The sequence below is a fragment of the Leopardus geoffroyi genome, chromosome B3 (genome assembly GCF_018350155.1).
Source record: "Leopardus geoffroyi isolate Oge1 chromosome B3, O.geoffroyi_Oge1_pat1.0, whole genome shotgun sequence".
Taxonomy (NCBI): domain Eukaryota; kingdom Metazoa; phylum Chordata; class Mammalia; order Carnivora; family Felidae; genus Leopardus; species Leopardus geoffroyi.
In genome coordinates, this window is record NC_059337.1 from 124,014,309 (window position 1) to 124,032,290 (window position 17,982).

At 38.0% G+C, this 17,982-nt stretch overlaps 1 protein-coding gene and 1 long non-coding RNA gene across 42 annotated transcripts in view; one reads left to right on the forward strand and one right to left on the reverse strand.

Annotated features, from left to right (window-relative positions):
• Nucleotides 1-17,982, forward strand: part of NRXN3 (neurexin 3) — a 1,571,803-nt gene that overhangs the window by 1,070,798 nt on the left and 483,023 nt on the right. The window lies entirely within an intron of this gene.
• Nucleotides 5,491-16,295, reverse strand: LOC123584153. Its single transcript, XR_006705201.1, has 3 exons — nt 16,282-16,295; nt 9,496-9,501; nt 5,491-6,402 (listed from the first exon to the last, which is right to left on the reverse strand). It is a non-coding gene; the product is annotated as an uncharacterized LOC123584153 (long non-coding RNA).

Sequence of the window (17,982 nt, forward strand, 5' to 3'; positions counted from 1 at the left end):
TGCCCACAACTGCTAAGAGACTGAAGAGTACATTTTCTTGTTTCCCATCCATGTTGCAGTTCTGTTTCTGAAAGATCATCTATTATAATAGAATAAACTTTGTTGGACTTGCAATTCTCATCCTTTTGTCTAATTAAAAGTATCACTATGCTTTCAAGTTTTACATTCCTTAGCATGATCCTTTATGTCTGTGAGGACAGAAGAGGGTCAGAGAATTCTGATTCGTCACTTCTCATGCTAGTGGGAGCTATAATACTCCCTTTCTCCATCCTTTCTAATTACTTTCTCATAGATACTAAACTACACACCCCTGAGCATCTAGAAGGATTAAACACTGATCAAAGGCAGGTTTAGCTGTATCCCCAGGACAAACTGATTCAATGAAGAAAAGCTTGGGCTCTGGGAGAGCTTTGGAAAGAGAAATAAATTAACAATTAGCATTTTAACAGCAGTAAAAACTGCTGAGTGGAAACAGACCTGATGCTTTATGGTATTTGAGATATACGGAGTAGTGGGACAGTAGGAAAAATTGTGTTTCAGTGAGCAAGACACAGTGCAAAGGTGTGAGATGTGATCTTCTAGTGCATTCCATTTGTGATATACAGCCATTCCTATGACAGACTTTGAGCAGTCATCAATGTTATAATCTCTTTTGAGCAGTCATCAATGTTATAATTCTATGCGTGTTGCTTTTAGGTAGGTTTAGGGTTACAGTTGTGGCTCAAATCAATTATGAAGTTGGGTGGAACTCATTGCAATTGAGCATTAGCATTACCATTACCCTTGCATGAATGACATTCTCTTCTGACCAAGTCTGTTAATGAATGTCTTTATTTACAAAACTGATTTTCTTACTGATCTGGCAAAATTCTGTTTGGTTAGAATATGCCTGAAACATTCAAGTGTGAAGTATTCTTCCTTTAGATTACATAGGGTATACTTTTAAAAATCTTAGCTTAAAGGCATGCCTGGCCTTTTTTTTTTAATTTCAGGATAATATATGCCTTCTGGTGTTAGGTGAAAATGTAAAGCCATAGCCATACTGAAAAAATTAAAGATGACATTAACAAACAATTGAGATTAAAATTTGAAAATTCAGGTCTTTGGCAAATACATACAAAATTATGGTTTTGTTTAAGGTGTCTAAATAATTACCACAGTTTTACAATTTCCAGTGTTCAATATGTCCATGAAATACTATTTATGAAAGCATAAGTCATTAGCCATTAAACATGCAAATACTTCCATGATTAAATATACAACACATTCTTGCTTATAAGGAATGCTGTCAGTAGACTAAATAAACATTGACCATTCTACATTGAATATCCACTTTATTGTGCAGTTTGATCTTAAAATGTTAGTGTTGGCAAGGGCCTTGTGAGTTATTGGTGCAGTCTCTGCATTGTTAATCAATAAGACAAGTTCAGGAGAGGTAAAATGATATCCATAAGATGAAGCAACCAATACAAACTTTCCAATTCTTCCTGTATAGCCAAAAGAATAATAAACACATGAAGAGTGCCTATTTTGTACAGTTTTAAGTCTGTATCTGGAATATCAATGTAATATGTTATATGTAAACCACCAGCAGGGATTTTTTTTTTCTTTCTTTTAACAGCAGTCACTATTCTGGCTGCTTAATATCAGGAATGATTCCTTAATTGACTTTTAAACTCTAATACCTATATCACAGTGCTTGTTGCTTAGTTGGCACTCAATAAATGTTTATTGAATGAATACATGCTGTATACTTTTGTTTTAAAAAATATGTGAGTAATTTTGTAATTTCATCCAGGTTGATGATGTTCCTTATGCCAGTGAAATTTTTCATATGCTCATGTGTGTTTATTTCTCATATCAAAAAAAAGTTTCCCTTTCTTTGTGCTTTGTAGTTCCCCACATTGCTGTGCTTAGCATTGTTGATATATGGCTATGGCCCATTCAGTACCATTTTATATATTTTTTTCAGGAAGATGAAAAAATGAATTGTTAGATTTTAAAACTAGTCCTAACTAAAAATCACTTTCCTTGCCAGATGTTGTTACTCAGATGGTGTGATGCAGTTATAGCTTAATGAAACTTTTTTTTTTCTCTGAACAACTTAGAATTCAGTGAGCAGATTTATTAAAGTAAGGACACTCTATTCTTCATTATGATATTAAGAACCCTGGGACAAAAGTTTTCTTTCTATTGATGTACTTGAGTTCAGTTGCATTACTTTGTTGGGTATTAGGAGGTAGCTGGGAATGTTTCAAAGGCTTTATAATATACATTACATTATACCAGAATAAGTTTAATATGTATTATAATATAAACATGTGTGTGGTAAATATATATGTGGTAAAAATATGGAAGGCAATTTGTGGGAATAATGATTGAATGATTCTTCTTTAGTTAATCAAGTAATATTCATGTATGAGACATGATTTTAAGCAATATTATGTACCATTACCTTTTTCATCTTCTAGGTAGCTGTTTATCCGTACAGTTCAATGATGATAAACTCAGAAAGAAGTAAACAAATCAATGTTTCGCTCATGGAACTTTTTAAATCCCTTCACAAGCTTGGGCAGTATTTTGATGAGAAGCCCTTGAATGCTGTCCTTGGTGCTGACCCATCTTTTATTGATGTACACAGCTCACAGAAGGCACTAAACACATGTGTAACCAAATTTACAGATGGCACAAATACCAGATCAAAAAGTTATTTGATAATCTCTACCAATCAGCAGGTAAATGATCAGGGAACCAAAATTTCAAACATCTCTCTCTGCCAGGTATTGTATATTTCTTACTTCCTTGACAGAACCTATGATATGGAATTATTATTATTTCTTCCAGTTGAGAAAACTGTAAATGAACTATGTTGAATTAATTTCTCAAAGTCATATGGCTTGAAGATTTTGTGTCTGGAGTAGAATTTAATTCTTTCTGATTCTAGTTTTCATCTTCTTACATTAAAATAAATAAATGAATATACACAGTTAGTTCAAGGGAGACTGGTTTTGACAGAAATTCATGCCAAGCAGGTATGGGGATTTTTTGCTGACCACACACTCAATGTGGACCATCAGCTGCTAAAATAAACCTGCACAGTAAGTAATTATATTGTACATAGTGCTGGTCAGACCACATAAAGTGTATTATATTTACACACCTCACTGCACTCATACTAGAAATTATTCTGAAGAAGAAAACCTCATGAGATGGGTCTTGAACTCTATGGGTAGATGATAGTTAAAGGACCACACATGGCTCAGGTGTGTAGTGACTGGAAGGATGACAGGGGATGGATGGCAGATAAAACACCTGTTACTGTGCATATGCTAAATGGTCATTTTGAAGGAGAAATTAACTGTGGTCTGTAGGGTTTTAATGGGTAGTAATGGAATCCATGCATAGAAGTAGAAAGGCTAACTATTATTCAGTGTAAAGAAGTTCTTTCTGACAATTTGAACTAAGGCAGAGGTAATGGGGCATGGGATATTAGCCTGCACCTAGGTGGCACTATTCTTAGAAGGTTACATTGTTATTAGTATTTTATATATAGTACTTCTAATAGTTGGGTGCTCCACTCTCTTCAGAAGTGTTTGCATATAGAGGTCTTTATTTCACTAGTATGGGAATAAATTAATAGTGAAACATCTACATTATATTGCTGGCTATGCAGGAAACATTTGCTGAGTACCAAGAATGTGGAGATGTTTGATGCCTGTGGAACTAAGGATTTTTCAAAACAAACCAAAAGACAAATCTAAGTTTGAGTGTGTAGGCTCTTGCCTTATTTACCCTTTACTTCCCTCTCACCCCAGAAAGAACTTGACCAGAGATTGTGTCACTGTTAAGGAATTAAGGCAGCCAGAATCAGGCTTATAAGAAGAGCAAGCTAGAAAAGGAAATTATACTGCCAAAATTTTAGATTTGGTAACTGACAAATCAGATAAAAAGTATTGGAATAAATACAAACATATATGCACACACAGAGTTTACACTCAGTTTCAGAGAAGCAATAATTTCTCCCTAAAGAACTCCAAATATCAATCAATAGGTTTGAAAGAACAGGAAGAGGTTTGCAAAAAGAGAAGAAACAGGTTTGCAGGAAGAGAAAATAATATGTCCAGTTAGATAGATAATATTGGCATAGAGGTTCTAGCTAATATACCTTAATATATAATATATCATAAATGTGTGGATCAGTTAAAGAGCTTTGTGAATTTTTTTTGATGCTATTTGGCTTCTCAACAGAAGCAAGGAAAATTCTAGAATATACACTAGATCTGAATACTAGCAATGAGGGTATGTCAGAATATTGGGTGGAGAAAACAATCCAGAATGTATGAAAAGGTAGATTTAGTCAGGCATATTTGAAATGGTGAGCCATTGGGTCAGGATAGGATAAAGGGAATAAAGTCAGAAAGCTGTCAAGTAATTTTCTCTGAAAAAGAGAACATCTATGGATTTCTAAGTTAATTTCCTAACATTTAATCTAATATCCTTACTCAATGCTTAGAACACAAGCTTTGTTATGTCAGTATGTATATGTATGTCATATGAATGTATGTATTGAATGTATATGTGTATTTGTGTGTATATGTGCACTTGCGTGTGTATGTATGTATATAATGAAGAAAGAAAATAGCTCTGAAGAATTTCTGAGGAGTTGTCAGAGGTCCTTATCGTTTCAAACCCCCAGATGCCTTCCTTGTCTAAATGATTCAATGCTGAGTCCTGAATTATTCATGGAAACATAAGGCCTGTATTTGTCTGTAGATGTTCACATCTGACTTTTTATTTCTATCATCTCCATCCCATTCCCTGGCCCTGCTTTACTTACTTCTTTTTCTACTTTTCTTTTTCTTTCTTTTTTTTTTCCCTGCAGCTTTAGAAAGGAAATATTAGAATAAGCTATTTTATTGCTGTATTCTCTCCTTTAGCATATGGCATTTGTTTAACCTCTTGGAGAGTTATGATTTCCTGGCCCTGGAGTTCTGATGCCAAAGATAATGAGAAGTGTTCATCTAGGGCTCAGAGGCCAGGAAGCTAAGAACAAACACGATGCCATGCTGGCCTTGACAACGTGACAGAGGGTTCACACTTGCCTCACATGCTGGCACTTCCCAATTCTATATTACAGTTTGCTTTTGCTCTAGGAGTGACTTTGTTGCTTACTGTTGGGGGTCTGGGAATAATGGTGGTAGATTCTAAAAATCATACAAACAGTGGTGGACAAATTATAATTGTGTTTAAACTGGAAAGTAAAGAGTCAGGTATTTAAATTATTTACTGATTCCCACTGTGATGTAGTGCCCTAATGACAATTTTCAATCTGTCTTGCTTTGTGCAGCGATCTGTCAGTAAAAAGTCTGAGAATTTTTGCCCCAGGTCAATGTGTGTGTGTTTGTGTGTGTGTGTGTGTGTGTGTGTGTGTGTGTGTGTGTGTTCAAGAAAGCTTCCTTTTCTTCTTGTCAAGACTGCAGCTGTCAACCATTCCCCAAAGGTGTTGCCAAGAATCAGCATGCAGGGCTGTAAGCTGCCTGCCACTTAGATGTGGCACCTTGCATATGTGCTACGTTCACGCTCTGACTTGCCTGTGTGCACAATTCTAGCTTGTCTATGAGAGGACAGGGTTATTGTGAAATATAACTTCTCTTTGAGATGCATAACAAGGGAGAAGATCCAAAAGGGAGGAGAGCTACCCTTGCTGGAATGGCAAGAGAGAAGGGTCTCTGTGTGTCTGCTACCATTGTGGTTTTGATGTCTAAATCTTCTGGAGGGGATTGCTGCAGTGATGAGATAAAAGTGGCTGCCTTCCCAAGTACTGTCCATTTGCATTGATATTTAAATTCTTTGCCAAAGTGACATCATTACTATTTGCTTAGTATTTGCACCACAGGGATGTGTTTTACATAATTTAAGACTTGGAAGTGATGATAATGATGATAATGTATTTCAGATGGAGAGTAGAGGCCACAGGGTGCTGAATCTCATCCCTCCTTCTCAAAGACCCTAGTGCATAAAGGAGTCCCCAGTCCATATCCTTAAATCACATTAACAGCACTGCTTATTGGGTGCCAAAATGTGTCTGGCACTGGGCTGGATTATGACTTTATATATTATTGTTTAACCCCCATGACAACATAATGAGGGTAGGTATTATTATCCCCATTATACAGTAAGGAGACCTGGGGCTAGAAAAATTAGTAGCTTGCACAAGTTTTAATTGAGACACATCTAACTCTAAGGCCTTTTCCCTTTATTCTGTGCCACAGTCTCTCCCATCCTACAGCCTATTTGTTCTTTCAGATTTAAGAAACAGAAAACCTTTGTACTTTCTCAGGAAATAACAATTGGGATAAAGAGAAAGAATGCTAAAGAACTCTGACCCTGGTCCATTTCTGTCTTACTCCAGGTGCCCAGAAACTCCTCTTTGAAATGAGTATAAAAGAGCCATGTTTGCCTTGAGACAAAGCTATATGGCGATGTTCGAAGCCAGATTATAGAATGCTGCCAGATGGCACTTATTTACCTGATTGTGTGTCTTCTTGGATTTATCCATGGGCAGAGACGTTTAAAAGGAAGACAAGAAACATAATTGTTTTTTAACATCTTGGATAGGTATATACTTTTTGCATGATTTCTAAGGAGGTTCTCTTGCTGACGGTAACTTTTTCTGAGCCCTGTTTCCCCCAGCCCCACCATCCACCATCATCATGAAAATGTGGGACCCCTTTTTCAAAAAGCAGCAAAAAAGTGTATAGGCTTAAACTTGAGATGGAAAATTAGAAGAAACTTTTCCCTTGCTTTTCTTCCCTCCCTCTCTCCCCTTTTCTTTCTATCTTTCCTTCCTTCTTCTTCCCACACCATGTGTCCCACAATGATAGGTTAAGTGCATTATAAGCTAAACAGTCTTTTCTTTGATGTCCCTCAAAAGGTTCCTTATACTCAGAGGATATAATTGCATTTGCAACTCCCTCAGCAGTGCCGTAGTTTGGAAAAACTTATTACTTTGCTTGAAGCTCCTTGGTGTAGCTTCATAAATATGTTGTCACCATTTCCCTGTAACACCTTATAGATTCTTGATTCAAGGATAAGAAGTAGAGAGATGAGAGTTCAAACTTCCTTAGAGCCTGTCTCCCTTACTGAAACCACAGAAGATTCATCTGGATCTTCCCATCTCAGAAGGGAAGACCTGGTGATAGCAGGGGAAGACCCACAGGAATGAGTACATTTCCACATGAGCACATGTACTGAGATTCCTGAGCCTTTGCTTGTCCAGTTTCCTCCACTTCCACTGCTCCTCCCATGCCCAAGATCCAAACCCCGCTCTCTGTCTCAGCCCAGTTCAGACACCATCTTTGCCCCATGAAGTCTGCTGTACTCTGTCGCCACTGAAATGCTTTGATTCCCATAGAACTGTGTCCTGTACATCTTATTATATTAATCCCGTAGACCTTATATTATTATGTGAACATGTTTGTGGTCCTTATTGCATAAAAATGCCCGGAGGGCAGAGGCTTTCTCTGGACACCACAGACTCTGGGACAGCATCACAGCTGCCCAAATGACAAGTTCATGAATGTACAAATGAGAAGAGTCTTTACTGACAATAGCTTTAACTTTTTTCTAAGAACACCGACACAGTTTGTTTTCTCTTCTTATCTTTCCCTTATTTATGGTTGCTTTTCTTGAATGGCTTACAAATTAGTGGCAGAAATAATCAGGAAAGGTAAATAGTTAATGGTGCTTTATTATATTTAGCAGCAAGAGCAGGCATCACAAAGATGAACATGCTTATTTCTCAAATGAAATGCACAGATAAAATTTATAAGAGGAGTTACTTTAATACCAGTGGTGAGTGTAAAAAGATTTTAAGAGGGAGCTGAAGTCTTGATTGGGACTTGAAGAAAAGTTGTGTTCTTATGGGCAGAAAGGAAGTTGGAAGGGATACCATTCAAAGAATCACATTAAGACCAATGGCAAAGCATTTTCAGTAAAAAGAGTAAATATTATAGGCTTTTTCAGAGCTACTTACTTAATTTGCAAGCACAGTACAAAATGAAAATGTGGGCTCTTTGTGAAAAAAGCAAAAACAAAGCACCATTCAAGGTACTAATATGTAAAGCTTTATCCTTCTGTCCATGGTTTCACTCCTTCAACTTGTTATGGTATTTTATATTTGCTATTTAATGTCATTCTAAGTAAAGACAATTTTAAACTTCAAATTATTAGCAAGAATTTTGCCATCCATCTTTATACTGTGCAATGTCAGTTTTAAATGCAAATGTAAGAGCTTTCAACTCATATAGAGAATTACTAAAATAAGAAACATTTCCTATTTCATAGGTTATACAGTGCATATTTATTTTGTTCTTATCAGAAAAGTAGTAACATTCCACGGACTAACTCAACTTTTTATTTCATTTCTTGATATACATTCTATGAACTCTCTCTACCTTTTGCTTACCAATGAGGAAGAAAGATTAAGAAGCAAAGAAACTATGGGTGACTTATCTTTTACTTTCTTTCTCAGTTTTCAACTTAGGTAGTTGGTTGATTCATGGAAATAATGCAGGTTAGAAGGGAAATGATAGGATTCATTGGTCATCTGTCTTTCTTAAAGTGCCACTGTTGTCTTTCCATGTTTCAATCGAGTTGGGGTTCCAACTAAAAACATGGCCTCTGAGAACTTTCAGTGTCCTGGCTTCCTCAGTATTAAATATTAACACTTGCTTTATACTCACTTTTGAGATTATACATCTGCCTGCCAGAATCCTGCACTCATGGGGCATCCTGAATGCTATATGGGAATGGGGTGGTCAGAAATGGTGGACATGCACATCGTATGTATCTCCTTTGTGCTTGTACATGCTGAACTGTCTCTTTATTTTTTTTTTAAATTTTTTTTTTCAACGTTTATTCATTTTTGGGACAGAGAGAGACAGAGCATGAATGGGGGAGGTGCAGAGAGAGAGGGAGACACAGAATCGGAAACAGGCTCCAGGCTCTGAGCCATCAGCCCAGAGCCCGACGCGGGGCTCGAACTCACGGACCGCGAGATCGTGACCTGGCTGAAGTCGGACGCTTAACCGACTGCGCCACCCAGGCGCCCCTGAACTGTCTCTTTAGATTTCACATTTTTTTAACATTTGTTCATTTTTGAGAGACAGAGAGAGACAGAGTGTGAATGGAGGAGGGGAAGAGAGAGAGGGAGACACAGAATCTGAGGTAGGCTCCAGGTTCCTCACTGTCAGCACAGAGCCCAACTTCGGGGGTTGGGGAACCCACAAACCATGATATCATGACCTGAGCCAAAGTCGGTTGCTCAACTGACTGAGCCACCCAGGTGCCCCACATTTCGCTTTAAAAACACAAGTTCAAAAATAAAATTATTAATAGGAACAGGAAAGCCAAGTACAGGTTGTATGAGGCCCTGTGTGACTATGTATGTTGCAAACCCATGAAACTGATCCTGGGCTTTGCAAGCCATATGACCTCTGTCTTAACTGTTGATTTGTTGTTATATGAAACAGCCATAAATAATATGTTAACAAATGGGCATGGATGTGTTCTAATAAAACTTTATTTACCAAAATAGGCGGTGGGCACAATCTGGCTGTGGGCCATGGTTTACCATTCCCTAGTTAGGTCAAAACATGGAAGTGAGAAAGTATGAGATATGTCTGAGAACTGCTTATAGTGGGAGATAAGTTTGGGAAGGTCGTATGAATCCCATTTAAGAGGGCCAGGCTAGATCATTTGAATGTTTTCCTCTAGGTAATAGAGAGTGATTGATGGTTTTAAACGTTGAGTTAACATTATCAAAGGAGATTTTTAATAAATTAATATGGAGGTGTTGTGTCAGAAATATAGACAGGCATGAATCTGGCAGCATTGTGAACTACACATGAGCTGATAGGAAGCTGGAGAAGTGCGTAAGGAGCTACAATGGTAGAAGAATGTGATTTGAGAGAAACTTTAGATGAAGGGCCATCAGGGTATGGTGGGGGGGGGGTGCTGAGAGAAGAAAAGAAAGAAAGACAAGACTAAAATTTTGTACTCAGAAGGCTACAAAATAGATGCTTCGTTCATTCCACAGACCTGTGTTGTGTGTACCTCATGTTTGCCAAAATGCCCATAAACAGATTGTTAGTAAGCTGCCTAGTTTAGATGACTACCAGATTTTTGAGCTATTGGCATTGGTCTCAGGTTGTTGAGTTTACATGATGCCCTGCAGGACATTAGATGTGTGATGGTGGCATTGATGAAGCAAGTAAGGGGGCAGCAATAAAGAGGCATGGTACATTCTCACAGAAAGGAAAATTGAACCAGTGACAGTGAATAGGATCTGCAGGGGAGAAAGCAGGGAGGAGAGAAAGGAAAGGTACCCTAACAATGTACATACTTTGATGTAGCCCTTTCTGTTTTTCCAAATAAGGTGATATTTTACCTTCCTATTTAACCTTTTTTTAGAAAAATTAAGAAACTCATGTTTGATCACTACGAATGAAATGAGACAAATATGATGTGAAATAAGTCACATAAATCCCCCTTCATCTTCAGATGAATCAGATGCCAAAGCAATTTGGTGGCTCATGTAATGATTCACTTAGAGAATTAAATCTCACTTTTGGCCAAACAAGTATGGTGTCCTAGTGTTTTCCCAAAAACACACACTCAGTTTTGTCCCACCTGATATGGCCGGCTGATTGGCTGTTCTCTTTAATGATGCCTTTTAGGGATGACAAGGACAGTGCCACAGATAACAAAATATCACAGATATTGTAAATGTCACAGATACTGAAAGCCTTATAATGTGTTTGCTGTAGGAGCTTAGAATGCTGTATATTAAGCTTATATATTAGCAAATATTTTGTGTACTCAGGGAAATGTAAATGAGATTTCTTTGTATCATTCTTATCCACAGATGTGCATTAAGAATGCACTGAACCATGGCCCTATGCTTATGCACAGAATATATAGGTTGTTTGTATTCCTAACCTCTCCATAGACTTGCCTAGACAGAGAACCATCTGGCTCGTGCTCCACAATTTAGTTTCCTTGCTTGGCTGGAATTTGCCTATTGAACAGGCATGCTGAAATACAGAGGCCCTAGTTTGGCTACCATTAGACTCAGAAAACCTGTATCAAACTAGACCAGACAAATTAGAAAGATGCACCTCAGACTTTCTATGGTTACTGTTAGAACCAGTATTCTAAAATTTCAACTTCAAAAATGGTAGAGAAATTTTCTTTATGGGCAACTCTGAATTGGAAAATGCGTGACAGTTTTTAGGACAATTGCCTTTAATTCCCCACCATTCTTAAGATTTAGGAGGTACTGAAATGGCGATTTTAGTGTATTTTTCAAGAATGATTTTCACACTATCAAAGTATTGGTCTTTATCTCTCATCCTGTCTGGTTCTCCATCAAGGCATATCAAAAACATGTGTCTCCTTGCCCAAAGTGTAAAAACATCACCAAGAATGTTTTCTTCTATTGTGTGTGTGTGTGTGTGTGTGTGTGTGTGTGTGTGTGTGTGTGTGTAAGTACTACACAGTTTAGTTGCTTTGTTTTTGTCATTATTGAGATATTTTGACTGTATTTAATTCAATCAGATATTGGCTCTCCTTTATATTCACAGATAAGCAGATCTGTTGGTTAGATGGGAGAGCATGTGTATATTTTATGGTGACGCATGCTTTCAGTTCTGTTACCTATCTGCATATCTGCCTTACTACATTTACTCCTCTTGGGCATGTGTTGATGTAAGAATCATCAAATCTTTGAATTGCATTGCTGAAGGAGACCTTAATTCCAGGGCTCATCAGTTCGTTCTTTCTTTCTTTCTTTCTTTCTTTCTTTCTTTCTTTCTTTCTTACGTTCATTTATTTATTTTGAGAGAGAAAGAGCTGGAGAGAGGCAGAGAGAGAGGGAGAGAGATAATCCCAAACAGGCTCGGTGCTGTCAGCACAGAGCCCAACATGGGACTTGATCCCAGGAACCGTGAGATCATGACCTGAGCTGAAATTAGGAGTCAGATACTTAACCAACTGAGCCACCCAGCCACCCCAGGGCTCATCGTTTCTTATCTCTTCTATAATGAAAGGGTTCTAACTGGCTTTGTTTTTAGTTTTCTGCGTAAGCTTGGTCATACCAAATTTCTACTTTGCACTTTTAACTTACCAGCTTCATTTCCTGCTACTCACCAGTTCACACCAGTGGCTTCAGCCCTCACCCAGATCCTGGCTCTCAGCATGCCCTGCACTGTTGGGCTTACATACCTTTGTATGTGCTCTTTCCTTTGTGTGTAGTGAATTTCTACTCCTCCTCCAAGACCAGACTCTAAGGATACCTCCCTTATAAATGGGTTGATTGATCTATTGTTTTATTGATTCTCTTCTCCAGTGGCCCCTTCCTTATAAATGAGTTGATTATCTATTGTTTTATTGATTGTCTCATTTGAGAAACATTACTTGAATGCTTGCTGTGTTCTGGGAAACTTTCTCTGAACAGTCTCAAGTATTCCTTCCTCTGGGTTTTCTCTAACTTGGTGCTCATAGTCATTACTAATCTATTCTGGGTTCTAATAATTTGGGTTGCCTCCCTTAATAGAGTCTGAGATCCTTGTGAGTGCAGACTTTATTTATTATTTAACTCCATCTTCACAGCATCCAGCCTAGTGTTGGCATATAGTTGGGGACTACTAAATGTTTGCTGTTGACCAATAGGATTTGTTTTGGCAGGAAACCTTCCCAGGAGGTACTAAGTGGGGTGCCTTAACATTGCCTAACTAACATTGACTCCTGAAGTAGATAAACTAGAGTTTTCTCCTTACTAGCCATCCTTTTCTCATCCCCATCCTGCTTTCCCAGCACTCCCCTGCACCCTCCTGCTGTGTGCAAAGCTCCAATCCTGGGAAAATACCATGCAATGCTTTCATTCTAAAAGGGAGCAATTGAAAGCATTTCTCTGGTAATTTAAGCACACAGCAGCCACCTTTGCAAAAGCATGGCTGCTAAATAACCCCCTTGTCCCCTCGTTTTCCAGGAGGGGAAAGAAAAAAACTTGGGGTTGGGGAGAGACTCCAGCAAGACAAGAGCCTGTTTTCTTTGGGGTTAGCCCTACTGGTCTCCACCTCCTCTCCATTTAGCAACTGTAGGGCTCCTGGTGTGGCACGTTCTGCTACTTTTCCTTTTAATGTTTTGAATGCCACAAATGCCTGTCATAAACCACCTTCTTAATTATGCAGAAGTGGAGCTGAATGGTTAGTTAGCAGCGCTATTGCAATTACTGCACTTTTTCAGATCTGCTGCTGTTTTATGTGACACTGTTTTCTAAGTTGCTGATTAAGATGATGTAGTGGGTGGAGTCCTTCTTCCCACCAGTGGAGAGAGGCCTCGGAAGGCTGGGATAATGAGTCCTCAGGCAGTAGTTTATGGCCTAATAGGAATTACGGAGGGGAGCTAAGGAGGGAGTGTGGGAGATATGCCCATTTGTTTTCTTACAAAAGAGGCTCTCTGGTCTTTTTCAGCTTTCTCCTCTGTCCATTCCTGATGCTGAAATTGTTAGAGAAACATCCAAGATGGCACTTAGGGACAAGTCCCAATCTTAGTTGGAATGTCTTGATGCTTTCAGACATCTTCAGATTTCCTTGTACAATAAAAGAGGCTTTATGCTGGAGTTAAATGCTGGCTGAGAAATTTAAGAGAAGTGAGGATTTGAATTAATCTCTTTAACTCACTGTATCTCTCTCTCTCTCTCACTCTCTCTCTCTTCTTCCAGCCAAATATGGATAATGCTCTGTACCCATATTGGACCCTAAGAGGTTATACTTCTAGGATTGTTTTAGTTACCAATTGGAAAAGAAAAAGAAAATATGTGAACTTGATATCAACCTGTGATTGCAAAAGACTGCAGTCATTCATTCATTTATATTTATTGAGTGCCTACTATGTCCTGGGCCCTATGTGTGAGGACCCAACAGATGGGGCAGAAGCAATGCAAAGTCTTTGCTTTTGCAGAAATGGCCTTCTAGTTAGGGATACTGACATTAAACCCATCAAGAAATAAGAATATACTTTCAAGTGGTGATGAGTGCTATGAAGAAAAATAAAGCAGGATGAAGAAATGGAGTATACTGGCGATGCTATTTTGGATGGAATGGTCTTAGAGGGCTTCTCCTTGGAAGTGACATTGAAGCAGGTGCCTGAATGACGAGAGGCAATAAGCCATAAGAATATCCAGGAGGAACATTCCAGGCTGAAGGGATAGCTCATATAATCACTGAAACAGGAATGCACTTGGCTTATTGGAGCAAGGAGGCTCATGGCTAGAACCAGGGAGCCAGCAGTAAGGGGAAAAATGAGATCTAAGAGATACCCAGGGCCCTGCCACATATGGCCTTATAGGAGAACAAAAGGTCTCTGGATTTAAATAATCTTATTTACATTTTTTTAAATGTATATTTATTTATTTTGAAAAAGAGAGAGAGAGAAGGGAAGGAGCAGAGAGAGAGAGAGAGGGAGAGAATCCCAAGCAGTCCCTGCATCATGAGCACAGAGCCTGATGTGAGGCTCGATCTCACCAACCGTGAGATCATGACCTGAGCTGAAATCAAGAATTGGATGCTTAACCAACTGAGCTGTCCAGGTGCCCTAAGAACTGTCCTGGTAGCTGGGTGCCAGTTATGCTCAAAAGGGGCAAAGTGGAAGAAAGGACATGCTGAGGAAGCTAGCACAGGAATCCAGGCAAAAGCTGTTTTAGTGTGATAGTGAATGCATTAGGACATTATTTTGATATTCTTTGTTTTCACAAGTGTTTTCTTCATAAATTAGCAGAGTTTTAAACTGTGACTTGGACCAACTAATGAATCATTGTTTCTTTTAAAATTGATACATGAAATAATATTCTTTTTTGTAAACTGATATAAAATGTTGAAGGAGGATTAGTCTTAACTTTCTATTTACTTACTAGCCATTTGGAGAGAAGGCTGTGTGGCCCTGGATCCAGTAAATACTACTGGCTTTTCCTACCAGACTGCGATTGAGAGTCAAGGTTATTCAACCTCTTTGTTGCCCCAGGGTCACCCTTCCCTGTCCTTCCCTAGCTAGTAGGCAAAAAGCTAAGCAGTGGAACCTGAGTGATCTTCTAATTGATAAAAAGAACTATATTGTTTCTCCATCAAAATGTTTATTGCAACTAAAGGGGATGTACTCTTATGTTACTGTCTGAAGGGTTTTTATTTTACCAAAAAGGGATTTGTTGGCACTGTGGGATGTGTATATTTGTGTGTATAAGCATGTGGATAGGCTTGTACTGGTTAACTGTTTTACTTTGCTTTTTTGTTTGTTTGTTTGTTTGTTTTTCTCTCCAATTAAAGGAAGTAATTTTGGAGGAAAATAGGATGACAGCCCTGGAACTGGTTGATTTTTTTGTTATTCACAGTGGGTTCAGTAGAAAATGCTGTGTTTTCTCCCTATTTCATTTCTATATGATCACATCATTCTTTTAATAGACATCTTGAGAGAAAATGTATGTCATATTTTATATTCCTTTTACCCCTTTTATTAAGAGGGAAGTGTCTTGGAAGAGAATATATATATATATATATATATATATATATATATATTCATATATATATATTCATTTGAATATATATATATATTCATTTGATTCTCCATCTGAAGCTTAAAGGAAATATGAATTATCAAACTCATGAGGGTAGATAGTGTTAATGATATATATGTATCTAATATATTCATATATGTGTATTTTCTTGTATAATTATTTGCTTATATTACTCTCCCAGATGTTCTTCTGCTTTTAGTTGAGATAGATCCTATGTTTCTACCATGTTTAGGAGCATTTCTATGTTGCCTACAGTCATTATCTTCCATCCCCAAACTGGTGGCATTTATGTGTCACTTAGCCTACCTCATAATGCTGTTCATTCTTTTTTGTGCATTTGTTATATTGAGCCAGCTGGGTCATAAACTTATTTAGGGAAGAGATCATAATATGTGCCATGCCTTCTTATATGCTCCAGAACTGTATCAATTGAGATTCTTTGGTTCCAAGCAACAGAACCTGGCTTAGACTACCTTCAGTAGGTGAGGAATTAATCAGGCGGCTTTTGGGTAGCTCACAGAATCAAAGCAAAGACTGGGGAAAAGGCTTCTGAAAAGAATTAGGGAATCTTGGGAGGTATAGGTAACAGGAAATAATAAGTTTTTCAGGCGACTGCTGTTAGAATGCATAGACTCCAGCTATCCCCCCACCATCCTCATTCTTGAAATAGTATGCTGAATCCTCAAAGGTGTTGGGTCATGTGTTCACCCTTAGGGAAGTAGAAAATCACTTTTTCAACAGTTCTGTGAGTTTATGAACAATGAGTAGGAGATGTAATTGCCCCCAACCCAAGAAACCAAACAAAAAACCCAGTGGCCCTAAACAACTGTTCACTACAATATCAAACATAGTTTGATGTTCATAGTTGTAATTCTCTACAGGTATGGTGACAGTGATGGTGATGATGATGGTAAAGATAAAGAGGAGGACAAATAATAAATGGTTCTGCTCTTTTGAGGAAATAATCACAAAATGTCCTTGCATTCAGAATGGCAAACAATTGGTATGGCCTGTTGACATTTTAAGTTAATATAGGCTAGCCATCTTTTCTTTTTGATTTGGGTTTAAACAGTGCTTTCCCAAAGGCCACAATGATAAACAGAATTATGCTATATAAAGCAGGTGCTGTATTCATCGAATAAGATTGCATGCACTGGAAACAAGGATGCCTAATTGAATCACCTGCATTATGTCCCTTTCAGCCCTGGAGGCATAATTGAAGCATTATCTGAGTTGTCACTTTTGTGATTTCCATCCCCATATCCTCACATTATGGTAGCTGGATTATGAACAATCCCAAGGTCAGACTGGTGTGCAGACCAATATCTTACATATTTTACTATTGATATGATACATCCTGATCACAATATTCATATAGCACTTTCTCCCATCACTGATTTTTTTTTACTTGTGACCTTGGCCACACACTTTAAATTCCTCAGGAAAATATACTGCCGTTAAAAATGCCTCACCCATAAAAAAAATGACAGGCCAAAAAAGACGCTTTTTTTTTTTTCCTTCCAATTCTATCATATCATTTCTGTTCCTTAGATTTGAATTTCCTGGACTTAAGCTGCCCTTATAGTTAGCAGAAACATTATTTTAAGAACAATTTAAATTGGACCTTGTTGTGAAACTGGCTACTGAATCTGAGTCGGGACCTTCTTCTAGAGGGAGGTAATTAAATATTCTTCATTGATGCTATTTTAAATGTGTTGAATGAAAGGAGTTAATTATACAGCAGGGAACATGGCAGACTTCTGACTAATAATGAGCTCTATGTTTAATATCTTCATCTTTGTTAAAGTTGTTGAAACCAATCAGATTGGCTTGAAATGAATGCAGAGTTATAACTAACCAAGTACAAGTGGAAGTTCGTCACAGATGCAAGGACTTGCATTTCTAATGATGACTTCAGGGAAGGGATGCAGATAAGTTGCTTTGTTCTATGCAGTATAATCTGTTTCCGTTAGCCTTCTATTGTGATTGTAGAAAGAGTAAGCCTCATTGTTTCTAGAGATTGCATCTGTTATAAGGGACTGATATGTGTGTCTGAAAATTATAAAAGAGGAGATGATTTCTTTTCTTCAAAGCTCTACATGGCCAGTCCCTCCAGAATCTGGTGCTGCTGTGTCCCCGCAAGATGTGTATTAACCCTGCATCTTGGGATGTCCAGGACTCACTAGAGGACACGGTGTGGCCCTAAAAACCAAATCTATTGTGATGTTGAATTGGAGAAATGTGGGCCCTGAGGTCAAGTTTTACATAGTCTATTACTGATTGGTTCTGTTTGTTCATTAAACGAGTCCTGTAAACTCCCAGGCATTTCTTTTCAATTTCTCCTCCCTTCC